This window comes from Theropithecus gelada, chromosome 1, assembly GCF_003255815.1.
Source record: "Theropithecus gelada isolate Dixy chromosome 1, Tgel_1.0, whole genome shotgun sequence".
NCBI classification, from domain to species: Eukaryota; Metazoa; Chordata; class Mammalia; order Primates; family Cercopithecidae; genus Theropithecus; species Theropithecus gelada.
The window spans coordinates 91605662-91620448 of NC_037668.1; the positions used below are offsets into that span (position 1 = coordinate 91605662).

The following is a 14787-nucleotide window of genomic DNA, read 5'->3' on the forward strand; positions in this document are numbered from 1 at the left end:
AACAAAATGAAGTGGGTGTTATCTTTTTTTTTAAACCTAAGAGGAAGCAGTTTTATTGCTTTTTCTGATGAGAACATTTCTTTCTATTAAAAGCAAATTCAGAAATATATAATGAAAACACATTTCACCCATTATCCTACCATTCAGAGATAACTTATGATTGTGTTGTTTATACACGTGGATTTATAAAAGGAGGTTATGCTTTTATTCCCAAAAGAAAACTGAAGCTCAGAGATGTTAAGTAATTCCTCTAGGGTCAAAACCAGTGCAAATCACTAAAACATGTTGACTGTCTGTTAAATTCAATGTAATTAAGTGCCACAGGGAGTTACAGGCAGTGGGTTTTGTGGATCAAGGAGGAGAGAGGCCGGCACTGATTGGAATTACTGGGAGGGTTTTCTGAAGGAGGTGGGGCTTGACAGAGTGATCTAATATATATATATATATAATATGATATATGATATATATCATGATATATATGATACATATATATCATGATATATGATATATATCTACATATCACATGATATATATGATGTATGATATATATTTATATATCATATATATGCGATATATGATATATCATATATATGCGCTATATATTTATATATCATATATATGCTATATATTTATATATCATATATATATTTTAAGGCTTGTTTTATTTTAATGGCTGATCTGTATAATCACAGAGGCCAGTATGTACAGACAAAGTGGGAGCTTTTATTTCCTAGTCTCTTCCTCCTTGGACAGGGTCTCAATGATTTCCTCTTTCTTGGCCTGGAGGCACTCTTTACGGCGCTTGCAGGCTTCCTTGGTCTTAGACCTTTGGGCCTCAACCTGGTCAGCCAGGAGCTTCTTGCGGGCCTTGTCTGCCTTCAGCTTGTGGCTGTGTTCCATGAGAATCGCTTATTTTTGAGCACATCCCCCTTCACCTTCAGGTACAGGCTGTGATACGTGTGGCGATCAATCTTCTTAGATTTGTGATATTTTTTGAGCAGCTGGCGCAGAATCCTCGTTCTCCTCATCCATGTGACCTTCTCTGGCATCCGGGCATTGGCTGTACCCTTTCACTTACCTATGCCCATGTGCCTGCCCTTCCGATAGGCCAAGGTGTTTTCCTGGCATCGAGCCCGGGAATGGACAGTCATTGGCTTGTGGATGATCAGCCCATCTTTGATCAGCTTCCGGATCTGCTGATGGGAGTTGGCCTTGGCAATTTCATTGGTCTCATTGGGGTTCAACCAGACCTTCTTCTTGCCACAGTGGAGGACCCTAAAGGCAAGCCTCTTCTGAAGCCTGAGCATATTCATGGCTGTGGCCATAGCAGTGAAAGGCGAGTGATCTAATACTGACTTGATTCCTCCCATTAAGTGGCTTCTGAGTGGGCGAAGCCAGTGAGTGGGGCCACCTGAGCACTGCCTGCTGTCGAGACTGGGTGCTACCTAAGACGATGATTAGTTTTGAGCTTTTCTGAAATGTGAAAATTAAAGTGCAAATAAGTCAGTGTGAACATGGCAAAGAGGGACGGAGGAAGAGGCGTATGGTATCTAGAAGGAAGCTGGCAGGTTAACAGGGTGCCAGGAAATTAAGACCTAAAGAAACAGAGTGGAGGAGTAGGAGGGTGGGGGCACAACAGTGGACTGTGGTTTTGCATTTGAATCAGGAGGAGGGAAGAACCACCCATCCTTCCTCTCCGTTTTTGTTTTTTTTGTTTTTTTGTTTTTTTGTCTTTAAACAGGCACTGTCACTCTCTTCACTCTCTTTTGGGATTACTTGTTTATATGTTTGTCTCTCCCTCTGCACTGTGAGATCTGGGTGAGGAGGAATGGTGTTTAATTCTCATGCATATCTTCAGTGTTCAGCACATTGAGCCTGGCACAAATCAAAGAGACACGCATTAAATATTTTTCTTTTTTTTTTTTTTTTTTGAGACGGAGTCTTGCTCTATCGCCCAGGCTGGAGTGCAGTGGTCGGATCTCAGCTCACTGCAAGCTCCACCTCCTGGGTTTAAGCCATTCTCTTGCCTCAGCCTCCCAAGTAGCCGGGACTACAGGCTACTTCGCCCACCACCTCGCCCGGCTAGTTTTTTTTGTATTTTTTAGTAGAGACGGGGTTTCACCGGGTTAGCCAGGATGGTCTCGATCTCCTGACCTCGTGATCCGCCCGTCTCGGCCTCCCAAAGTGCTGGGATTACAGGCTTGAGCCACCGTGCCCGGCCTAAATATTTTTCAAAGCAAGGATCCACTGACGTGACTTTCAGGCAGGCTACAACCCCCTCTCCAGTCTCATAGGGCACCTATGCACATGGTGGCTTTTCATGGGCTGTTCCCTCCCTCAGGAGCACTTTTCCCCTACCCGTCAGCTACAGTCCTTCTATCCTGGCACAGATGTTACATCCCTGACTCAACAGGTGAGACTGGATTTCCACTCCCGTGCTCTCCTAGCACTTTGTATTCTTAAATAACCTTCATTATAATTTGTCGTTGAGTATTTATTTGTGTAATGACTATTTTTTGGGATCTTCTCTATCACTGGGTTGGATACTCCTTATGGTAGGATCTGGTTCTGGATCTCCTGAGCCTGGGCCTGTTGAATGGATTCTACTTTTACTAAGCTTTGTTCTTCCTTCCTAGAGGCCGAGATAACTCCAACTTACCTTGGTGCAACTATCTAGGAATTTAAAAATGCATCTTTGAACAACTGAAAATCTCCAGGCTATCTCTTCCAACAGTTGAGGAATCCAGCCCTGGAAAAAGTCAATCAGGCTAAATGACACTGCTGTGCGTTCTGTCTGCAGGAGAGCAATGGGCAGCTCCAGAGCTGGGCTGTTTTCCGACATGGAGTCTGTGATAACTAGGTTTTGCTGCTATAAATTAGGGTCACCCTGCTCTTAATTGGCAACCAATTCAGAGTCTCCCTTATAGTACCCCTCTTTCTCCTTTTTCGTGTAGACTGTGTTTGAGAGAAGGTGTGGAAAATCCTGGCACTGTGCCGCAGGGACGGTGCACCTGCAGGCTGGGAATAGAGGTGGTGAGTGCTGGCTGCTGGCCCTCAGCATCTTTTTTCTCCCTCCATGTTGCTCTGCCCTTCCCTTTCTTTTCTCAGGAATTTTGAAAGAGGTCTCATTACTAGGGAAATATCCCCTGGGTAGCTCTTCCTTTCTCTCTTCTTTCTCCCAATGAGTAGAGGGGAAAGTGTTCTCAGTTTTGAACCTGCAAGCCATCTGGATGCAAAGATGTCCAGAAAGGCCCCCCTGTCTTTGGATTTCCTACAGCAACTCTGCCTTAGCCTCCCAGTGCCATCTGCTTCAGGCTGGGACATCTTTCCTTCATGCAGGAGAAAGGGGAACTTAATAAAATTTTGCTCGGGTTTCTTGGGGCCTGAGGCAGTGGTGGGGAGGAGAGAAGCCTGGGCTGTTTTATTTCTTGCACCTGCTGTGAGTCAGAAGTGGTCCTTGGTCAGCAGGCACATGGAGGCCCGTTGGGTGCCAGGTACTGGGCAGGTGTTGGGGCTACAGGATTATCTGCTAGGACCTCAAAGGCTGGTCTGGTGGGCAGCATGAAAACAATGATGGTGACACAGTGAGCGTTTGGACACAGGTCCTGGAAGGTGTGGAGAGGGAGCAGCTGATGCAGGCTCCTGTTAGAATGCTGGAGGCAGAATCAGGAAAGGTGACTCAGGGGAGGCTTCACTGGAAAAAATGTGTCTGGAAGGCACTAAAACAAGAGCCCATTATGTGTTTTAAAATGATATTAGTAATAATGTATGGGTTTATTTGGACAAATGAGTTCACAAAATTGTGCTCTCTGTAATGTTGATTCTCGGCTGAGCGATGAAACTCACTTCCCAGGCCCCTTTCTGTAAGCCATCCCCACCATCCCCTTGAACCTCAGCTGCTCCACCAGGGCCAAAGCAACTGAGAAGGAGGCTGTGACTCCCATGCCTCATTGCTAATCGATGGGCATGGCATGTGGGCATGGGGGTAGGATTCAGGACCTTACCTAGCATCTGTCTTCCCAGAATGTTGCTCTGCCCTTTCTGGGGACCAGATGTCTTAGTTTCTTTATCTCTATAATGGGAATTATAACCCATTCCCTGAAAATTAGGGAAGATTATAGGAGATGAAGGCTATAAACTCACCTTGTAAACTTAAAGTCCTATCTGCGATCGAGAGTTTAGACAGCAAGCACCATTTTGTCTTCATTTCTTGATGAATGGATCCATGAGGCCTTTTTTTATTCACTCAACAGATATTTACGTGGCAGGCATCATTCTTGATACTGAGGGTAAAGCTGTGAACAAAACAAAGACCCCAGTCATGGAGGAGTCAGGAAATACAGAAATATGCATGACAGCAGATAACAGGAAGGGCTAAGAAAAATGATGCAGAGTAAAGAGCTTGTGATGGAGGTGGGGTGGGTGCTGTTGCATGGGGCAGTCTGAGAGGCCTCTAGGCTTAAGGGATTTGAGCAGAGAGACCTGTGTGAAGGAAAGGGGTGACCCGGAGACTGTCTGACGAAGGAGCAGTGAGTGCAGAGGCATTCAAAGCAAACGCCTTGAAATGGGAGTGTTATCAGTTTACAATACAACCAGCAATTGCTTCTACTACCACTGGTAATATTTATAGAGTCTATACTGTGTGCCAGGCAGTATTCAGGCACCTCGACAACCCTATTCGGTAGGTCCTATTTTTATCCTTCCCCCATGTCACAGATGAGGCATTCTTAGAACCAACCGAGCATCCAGATAATACGAAGAGGGAGCGGTTCTCATTTACATGGGGAGTGTATAAGTCACAGCCCTACACAGAGGGAAGAGTGTATGGTTTGGAGAGAAAAAAAATCTCAGTTTGGGCCTGGCCTGCTACACATTTTATTAGCCCATTTTATAAATAATCCTCTTAATCTCAGAGGATTATTATGTATATTAAGCGAGAGATCCAAGTAAAAGAGTGTTGCAAACTGCAGGGCACCATGAGAATATCACTTTATTCTTCTTCTTATTACACCAATTCTCATTCCTTGCCTCTTGCAAAGAGAGAGAATGAGAGAAAAATGGAAACTTGCAACTTACTTAACTTCCTTGGTTCTTTTCCTGAAAACTTACTTTCTACTAATGTCTCTGGGAGTGAATTAACTAGAGTATCCAGTTGAATTAAGTATTTTGCTGAAAGATGAAGGGACTGTGGGATAAAGTTGGTGCCGAGGATTCTCACATTTCTAAAGGAATCACTTGAGGTGCTAGAACTCCCAGTCCACTCTTCCACAATACCAGAAACCTGTAATCCCCAGACCCAGAATCTTTTTTTTTTTTTTTAATTATACTTTAAGTTCTAGGGTACATGTGCACAACGTGCAGGTTTGTTACATGTGTATACATGTACCATGTTGGTGTTCTGCACCCATTAACTCGTCATTTACATTAGGATCTTCTAATGCTATCCCTCCCCGCTTCCCCCACCCCACAACAGGCCCCGGCGTGTGATGTTCCCCTTCCTGTGCCCAAGTGTTCTCATTGTTCAATTCCCACCTATGAGTGAGAATATGCGGTGTTTGGTTTTCTGTTCTTGTGATAGTTTGCTAGAATGATGGTTTCCAGCTGCATCCGTGCCCCTACAAAGGACATGAGCTCATCCTTTTTTATGGCTGCATAGTATTCCATGGTGTATATGTGCCACATTTTCTTAATCCAGTCTATCATTGATGGACATTTGGGTTGGTTCCAAGTCTTTGCTATTGTGAATAGTGCTGCAGTAAACATATGTGTGCATGTCCCAGACCCAGAATCTTATGACAGCTTTCTCTGATTTCACGTTGTGTAGATTATCTACGCAAAAATGTAAGTGGCCTCAAATAGTGCTACCCTTTAAAATTATTCTATGCATCTGTCCCAGAGTCTTGTGGGCTGAATGGCTAAATCCTAGTGGATTAGGTGAGATGGGTATTATTATTTGGGGCTACAGAATGGAAAAACTCAGGTGAAGGAAGTTATCCCAAACTTCATAATTGATGGTGAGCCTGGATACTCATTCTCAAATCTGGTGAGGCATCGTTGGCTTATACCACGATGGCGATGGTAAGCTCGTTTCTCGATCAAATGATCAATTGGCAGTAGGGTGATGATAGTTAACAATAATCTGTTGTATATTTCAAAATAGCTAGAAGAGAATAATTAGAATGTTCTTAGCATAACATTATGGCTATCCCAGTTACCCTGATTTGATCTTTACGCATTCTATGAATGTACCAAAATATCACATGGGCTCTGAAAATATGTACATCTATTATGTGTCAATACAAAAAGTTAACCAAATGATCGATGAACACCTACTATGTGCCAGGCACAATGCTGGATGCTGGGAATACAATGGTGACTGAGACAGGGACCTGGGTGCTTGCTCTAGGGAATGCCCTTAGGAGAAGCTCAGGGTGTGTTTTTTTATTTGGAATGCTTGCTGATGTCATTCCCAGGACCTCCAGAAAGAAGTGGTGGTTGCTTCAGCGGTCACTTGCTGATGACTGGCAGGCGTGTACCCGTGTAGCCGGCACATCTGGTGCCTGTGATCACAGCCGAGCCATCCAGTCTGAGCTTTGTTTTCCCCAGCGCAGCAGTGGCTTTCTGCAGTAAGCTCCATCTTGGCTGTGCTGCCCTCCCCACTGGGGTTGGGATAACAGCCTCCTGGGGACTGTGGCTAATCTCAGGAGAAGCAGAGCCCCCAGGGAAAGACTTCTGTCTCCATTGTGTGCACCTAGGATTAGGTAGAACTGCCGCTAATGCAGTTAGGTAAAGGCAAGGGCTCTGGTTGCTGGGGAACCAGGAAGCGCAGGGTGAGCCTCCCATCTGCTCTCAGTGAAGGACATCCTCACTGTCACTGCTTTCTAGGGCCAAAGGGTCCTCTGACAAAGCTAATGTGACCACAATTAAAATACTGGCTCTGAGAGTCAGCCAAACCCATTCAACTAACTGTGATTTTAGGCAAATCTCAAAGCCTTGGTTTCCCCATCTGTAAAAACTGGGGTACTAATCATATCTACCTCATTACCTTTTGGTGAGGGCAAAATCAGATAATACTGTTGGACACTGGCATGTCCTGAGTGTGCTTGGTGAGCCGTCCATCAACAAGAGCTCAGATGACCATGTTCCAGGCAAGGAACCCGAGGCCCACCCTGGCCTTGATCAGAAATAACCACCCTGAATTCCTCAGTACCTGAGTCTGGTGTCGAAACTGGCTTCCCCGGCCTCCAGCACTAGGCCACGAAGAAACCAGCTTCTTTCTCTCACTCATGGTGGCCTGCTGTGCCCTGCTGGCTGGGTCCAGAGAGAAAGAATGAGGAGGAACTCAGGACCAGTCATCAGAGGCCAGAGGGTGGCCAAACTGCTAGCAGGACCACAGTGATGGACTCACCTGAAGATCTTCTTCAATTTCCTCATCTGTAAAATGTGGTGGCTTGACTGCCCCTTCCAGCCCTAAAATTGTTTTAGGAAGCCCACTGAGGAAGCAGCGAGCAAGAAGGGAGCAGTGGAGGGAGCATATCAATATGATGTAAGAATAATAGCTCTCATTTTGTAAGTCCTGACTGCATGCCCGGGATTGTGCTGGGATATATAGGGTCCAGAACATTATCCATTTTCTAGGGGCTCCTGCACTCATGAAACTGGTGGTAGTGGTGGGGTGCAGTCATATGGGGTGGGTGGAGAGACATAATAACCGGAGGAATTAGAATTTGCTTTGTTACGTGCCTTAAGAGAGATCTGCACAGTGACTTGTGGACTTCAGGCAAGGCTGCCTGTGTGTGCAGAGCCTCGAATGCCATTCAGTGAAGGGAGGTCGGAACCCTGCATTCAGGGAAGGGGACTTCGTGGTTGAGAGGGCAGGTTCAGGAAGATTCTGATGGGAGGGTTGGCGGCCAGGCTAGTGCTCCAGGGGGCTGATGGATTACATTCTTCGAGTTAGAAATCATCAGAAGCCCCGCTGAGAGGGCTCTTGTGGCTTTGGAGCTATGCCGAGGTTCTCTTTTGCAAGGGGAAATCTTGGCTGTGCCTTTAAGTGTTAGTCTCCTGTCCTCTCCGTTTCCTAGTGTGGCAAGATTCAAATCCAGAGTATTTGCACTGAATTTGTTAATTTCAACCAGTGGTAGAATAGAATTAGAAGTCTAAACAGCCATTTTTGCTTCCCTTTGAGGGTATGTTTTATGACCTTTTAAGGAAGATCCTGTCGAAACCTTGAAAACTTGTGACTCTAGGTGCTGGATATGACAGTGGGTCAGGGACATATTGTGGACCTGCCGTGTGCTCGGGCCTGAGCTGAGCAAGCTCATGGAGTTAGCTCTCTTGAACTCTTAAGATCATGAAAATACAGTTCCAAGCCACAGAAGCCCTTTGGAGTGATTCTGAATGGTGGGAGGGCAGAGAGGCTTTGAATGCTGTTTGAACACTTAGACTGCTAAGTGCGACTCTTCAAACACTTCACGTGCCTTAGATGGTCTGGTGCAAAGGATATGCAGGAACATAAAATATCCTGCCGCTACTGGAATAAAGGCCCCTTATCTTCTGCCTCAATATTGATTTAGAACAATAGCTTGTTTTGAACTTTCTCCCCATAAATTAAATTTTAATTTAGAAAATGCCGTTAGGGGGAACTTAGTATGTAAGTACAGAAAGTTTTGGAGATAGGGGATGGCTACTCAGAAGGGAGCCTTTAAAGAGATGACAAAGGTAAAAGCATTACTCTACTCAGAACATTTCATTAAAACCCCCATCAGATTAATCCATGGACACATAGTATTTTGAGTATCTTTTGTTTGCAACATTCTGTGATGGAAACTGGGAGAGAGAGAGTTTAGCTTTTGTCCTCGATGTATGTGCACATTTATATGTGTTTAGTATTGTCTTACATGGGAAAGGACAATGGGATTTTTTTTCAGAAGCATTTTTCCCTTCTACAAAGGATGACATCAGGGCATAGCAGAAAGGGCTCTGGACTGAGAGTCAATAAACTTGAGTTTATCTCCTAGCCCTACCTCCAGCTGTGTGGCCCCAGACAAAGCACTTGCCTTCTCTGATCCTCAAGTTCTCATCTGCAAAGCAATAAGGTTGGACCAAGCCCTGTGTACTGGCAGCATCAACATCACCTGGGAGCTTGTTAGAAATGCAGCGTCTCAGGCTCCTCTCCAGAACTACTGGATCAGAAGCTGTATTTTAACATGATCCCAGGTAATTTATATGCAAATTAAAGAACCATGGCTTTAAAGAACCATTCCTCCTCTAGTAGTATATTATTTTGTGTTTTTTCCAAATGCATATTAAAATATGGTTATGAAGAATTTATCCAAGACTGCATCAAACATTCTACATAAAATGAGTGTATCATCTCTTACCCTTCAAAAGTTTGTACTTTGTGAGAAAAAAGGGTTTAAAGGCAGAAACAGGCACAAGCAATCATACATTCAGTTCCAGTGCTAGATATACATATTTCTTCCGTTTGCCTCCTTTGTGTTTCGGGCCTTGACAGTGTGGTAAGGGCAGTGGTGGAGAGAGGAGAGGAGGAGTTGCAGAGTCCAGTTGACTGAGGTGAAAATGGCAATGCACTGAGCCCTGAGCTGGCAGGTGGTCCAGAGAGCAGTCAGCCTCAGCCCAGCTCCTCAGAAACATTGCAAGGGTTTTGAGAATCCAGCATCATCAGTGATGAGAAAAATGTTTCACATTTTTTCAAGCATATGTGAAAGTGCTTTGGTTAATTAAATAACAATTCATAGTGATTTTTTGATGTTCTGTATTTTTCTAATTAATTGATTGTAAATGTAAACCTATTAGATGGGAAGAGGACTCTAGTTCATTTTTGCATTAAAAGGGGTCTTTCTTACTTGAAGTTTGTGGGAACTATTGGAAGAGGGCATAATAATTAATAATGATGATGATAACAACTAACACATGCCGAGAACTTTCTAGATGCCAGGCACTGCACCTTGCAAGGAAGGACTTTAGGCATCTGTTAATTAATTTATGGATAAGGAAACTGAGGCTAGGAGCGGTGAAGTGACTTTCTCCGAGTCATCCTATGAGTAATTGGTGGATCCAGGGCTAGAAACCCAGTGTCCTGGCTGCGGGGCCAGCTTTTTCTGCTGTGCCTGATTTTGTGGTTTGTCTGTCTGGTTCTCTGAAGTAGCATGTGTGGGAAGGCTGAATGGAGGGTCACGAATTTTCCCGAGTTCCTCCTCTGGGAATCACAGACTATCAGAGTCCGGAGGACTTCAAAAGCATGCAGGCCACAAGCTCCATTTACAGGTAAGCACATCCAGCCCAGCAAGGGAAGGGAGCTTGCCCAAGGTCAAACAATTAGTAGGGTTTATTTGTTCTGGTCTCCCTCTACCTGAAATTCAGCTCTATTTGAACAAGTGAAACAAGCCCTTCTATGAAAGCAAATGAACATGGTTTTGAATATTGCATCTCAGGTTGCTGTGAGGACTATATCTATCTTTAAAAAGGATTCAGCATAGTCACTGGTAATTGATAAACACTCAAATAATGTTTATTATTGTTATCATTTTTACTAAGCTTCACCTGTTAAATTTAGGGACACTTTTGTTGTTGTTGTTTTTTTTTTAAAGCAGGACTGATTGTAGTCTTGTCTTTTTTTTCCCATGTTCTCTATCTTCAGGATAACCTTTGAGAGGACAGACCACCAAATTCCTTTTCACTGAATACTGCACCACATAATCATTGGAAGCCATGTACTGGGAAGGGAGAAAGTTGGCCCTTTGAGAGGCTGTGTTCTTCATCTGATGAGCCCATGCCACGCCGGCTCTCATTGAGCCAAGAAGCTATCTTTTTGGCAGTAGGTCTCCTGATCCTGGAGATTTGAATGGAACAGACATTTTCTGAGAATCAGTCAGGCATCTTTCCACTCTGCATACAATTGTTACCAATCTAGAGAACTAGGGACTGGTTTAGAATCAGAGCCAACTTCATAGGTTTGCAACCTGTGCAACTGCACAGACCATCCACATTGGAGTCCCTGGTTGATTTAATGCTTTGCGGGGAAATTGGAGTTCTCAATATTATTTTCAATAAGAGGCCCTACTTTTTTATTTTGCATGGGGCCCATCAACTTATGTAGGTACTCTTGGTTAGAATAATCTAGAGCAGGACCAAGAGCCTCTGAGGGACAAATCAGTGGGGGTTGCAGTTTTTGGGGGAGGAGGAGGCCACAGACCTGACCCCTTGTGATGGGTTCTAGTATTATGCATGGGCTTGAGCCATGCAGCATGCGGTCTGCTGCCACAGAGAGGAGGTAAGCAGGGTGGTTTGTGGTCTTGCCCACCCATCACTTTGCCCTGTGAGTACAGACAAGTCACTAACTGCACTGCATGTTTCCTTTGCATCCCCAGCTTTGATCACACATAGTACCCAGCACATAGTAATCACTTAACACATTGTGGCTATTTACTTTATTGCTGCTCTAAAGTAGTCCAGAGATGAACCATCTTTGGTTCATATCTTGGCTATTCAGGGGCCTTAACGTTAATTCCCCTGCTAGTAACCTCTTTCTTTTATTGATTCAACAGCTGGATTAACTTCCCCAGCATCATCATTTATTAGCCACGTAACCTTAGATACTTTTGCTTAATGTTTCTGAGTCTCAGTTGCCTCATCTGTAAAGAAGGGACGATCATGTCTACCTTGAAAGGCTGTTAGGAAAACTAGAGATAATACATGTAAAGCCCCTGGAATAGTAGTGACTGGCACATAGTAGGTGTTCGAGTCACTTTTCTTCTTATAAAGTTGACATACAAACAGCTTTCATTGTGTTATTTCCCTTCCTCAAAAAAATCTTCAGTGGCTCCCCATTGCCGTGGCCATGGTGGATCAAAGCTCGTCATGACCTAGCCATCGTCTACATTGTCTGACTTCTCTTACCAGTGTTTAAAAAATTCTCCAATGTTAGCTGTGTCTTGTTCCCCAGGCCACTGGAACCTCCTTGGTGATAGAAGTCCATGTTGTCACCTAGGAGCGTGCCTGTCACAGTGTCTGTATGGCTGATTGCTAACCACAGTGTATTTCAGGAATATTGTGCAATTCTGCTTTTTTTTCCCATTTGTTTATAGCTCTTAGTTCCTTCAAATTGGAAATGGATTATGGTTTTGCATTTGACTCAGGAGGAGGAAAAAAACACCCATTTTTCCTCTCCTGTTTTGTTTTGTTTTGTTTTGTTTCTAAACAGCTACTGTCACTTTTGGGATTATTCGTTTATATGTTTGTCTCTCTCTCTGGACTGTGAGATCTGGGTGAGGAGGAATGGTGTTTAATTCTCGTGTGTATCTTCAATGTCCAGCACATTGAGCCTGGCACAAATCAGAGAGACACTCATTAAATATTTGTCAAATCGATGAATATTGGAAAGCTCAAGTTTTTATGGCAGACAAGGGAGACAGTGGGAGCTGCCTTTTTACTGGAGAAACATTGTTTATTAGATCTGTATGGATCATTTAGAAAATATGCAGTTGGTTATCTTTTATGGTCAAAGAAGAAAATCAGTATAAAATACTTAATTAAAAGCAGGAGCTAACATTTCCCCTAGTAATAAAGGCAAGCTTGTGAATATTTTCCTTTCTTCAGCTCAGGAGATGGGCAGGCAACCAGGCTCAAAGATGGGGATGCTTCATAGACAGATGAGAAGGTTGGACTTAGGAGGACTGAGTCCCAGGGTTACCGTGGGTCCATTTTGCTTTAATGTTTCTCCTCACGGATGTTGAAAATGTGAATGAAGGGTGTTAATTCCTTAAGATATTCTGATGACAATGTCAACCCCTTTAAGGTGATTTTGCTGTTACCTATGAAATGACCACTTGTTTGTGAATTGATTATAATGGCATTATATATTTTCTTTAACCCAGTGAGTCCAAAATATCATCATTTCAACATGCAATCCTCATAAAAATTCTTATTGTGATATTTTACACTCTTCTTACTAAGTCTTTAAAATTAGGTGTATATATTACTTTACAGCACAGCTTATCTCAGACTAGCCATATTTCAGGTGCTTACTCACCACATATATTGAACAACACACTTCTGAACTTTGAGGAGAATATTGTAACAAATCCAGGCATGTGAACACTTTGAGATCCAAGCCTCTAATACTTTGGGGCCATTTAATCATTTAATTTCGAGACAAATAGTTTTACAGATTTCAGTGGCTCTAATAATGACTCCAAATCATTAAAAATAAGATTCAATTATCTACATTGTATTTAAGAGAGCCACATATGGTATGAAATATGTATTTAGAAAACTCTCCGTCAAATTTTTTTTTTTTTTTTTTTTTTTGAGATGGAGTCTCGCTCTGTCGCCCAGGCTGGAGTGCAGTGGCACAATATTGGCTCACTGCAACCTCCGCCTGCTGGGTTCAAGCAATTCTCCTGCCTCAGTGTCCTGAGTAGTTGGGACTACAGGTGTGTATGCCACCATGCCCGCCTAATTTTTTGTATTTTTAGTAGAGATGGGGTTTCACCATGCTGGTGAGGCTGGTCTTACACTCCTGACCTCGTGATCTACCTGCCTTGGCCTCCCAAAGTGTGGGGATTACAGGCGTGAGCCACCATGCCCGGCTCAAAAATATTTTTAAAAAAGGTTTGACATATGACCCAGCCATTGTACTCCTGGACATTTGTCCAAAAGAAATGAAAACTTATGTTCACACAAAAGCCTGTGCAGGATTGTTCATGGCAGCCTTGCTTGTAATAGCCAAAATCTAGAAACAAACCAAATGCCCTTCAGTGGGTGAATGAATGAACAAACTGTGCTGCATCCATGCCATGGAATATTACTTCACAATAAAAAGAAGTGAACTATTGATGCACTCAACGACTTGGTCGGGTCCAAAGGGAACTGTGCTGAGTGAACAAAGACTCAGCAAAACTCAGTGAAAATAATGTTTTACTGGGTAAAAAATAATGAGACATTAAAAAATGTATGCTTTTGAGATTATGCTGAGTAATCTCTAAAGGTTATATTTATAGAACATTCCCAAAATCACAAAATTAAAGAAATAGAGAACAGATTAATGGTTGCCAGGGTTAGGGACTCAGGAGGGGGGCATCCTGGGAGGCGAATGACCGTGGCTGTGAAGGAGGATCATGAGACAACTCTGGTGGTGGAACAGTCCTGTATTGTAATTGTAATGGTGGTTACATGAACCTACGTGTGATAAAATTGCACAGAACACACACACACACACATACACACACACACAAATACACGTAAGTGCATGTCAAACTGGTCCAATCTCAGTAAGGCCTATGGATGTACCAATGCTGATTTCCTGATTTTTCTGTTGTATCAGTGTTATAGAAGGTGTTACCAGAGGACAAAACTGGATGATGGGTATGTGAGACCTCTCTGTGCTATTTTCACAACTCCCTCTGAATCTATAATTATTTCAAATTAAATCAAAGCCTGGTGCTTGAACGGATGTTCTATTATTTGTAAAGCCTCCTTCCTAGAACTCTACAGTGAAGAACCCCAGTGAAGATGTATGAATGAGGATGAGCATGGACATCTCTTCAGGGACGCTTTTTATTTTATTTTATTTTTACCATTCTTTCTTTATTTTTAATTATACTTCAAGTTCTGGGATACATGTACAGAATGTGCAGGTTTGTTGCATAGGTGCACATGTGCAGGGCTGCTTTTTCTACAAGCTTAGGGCTGGGCTTACCTCAGTACAGAGGGGAATGGTTGTGGCCTAGCTGCAAACTCTCCCCTAAGCAAGAAGGGACCCAATTC

The 14787-nt window shown here is 43.4% G+C and overlaps 1 protein-coding gene and 1 pseudogene across 1 annotated transcript in view; one reads left to right on the forward strand and one right to left on the reverse strand.

Annotated features, from left to right (window-relative positions):
• ROR1 (receptor tyrosine kinase like orphan receptor 1) overlaps positions 1–14787 on the forward strand; it is a 411106-nt gene that overhangs the window by 13958 nt on the left and 382361 nt on the right. The window lies entirely within an intron of this gene.
• LOC112609711 lies at positions 724–1656 on the reverse strand (annotated as a pseudogene).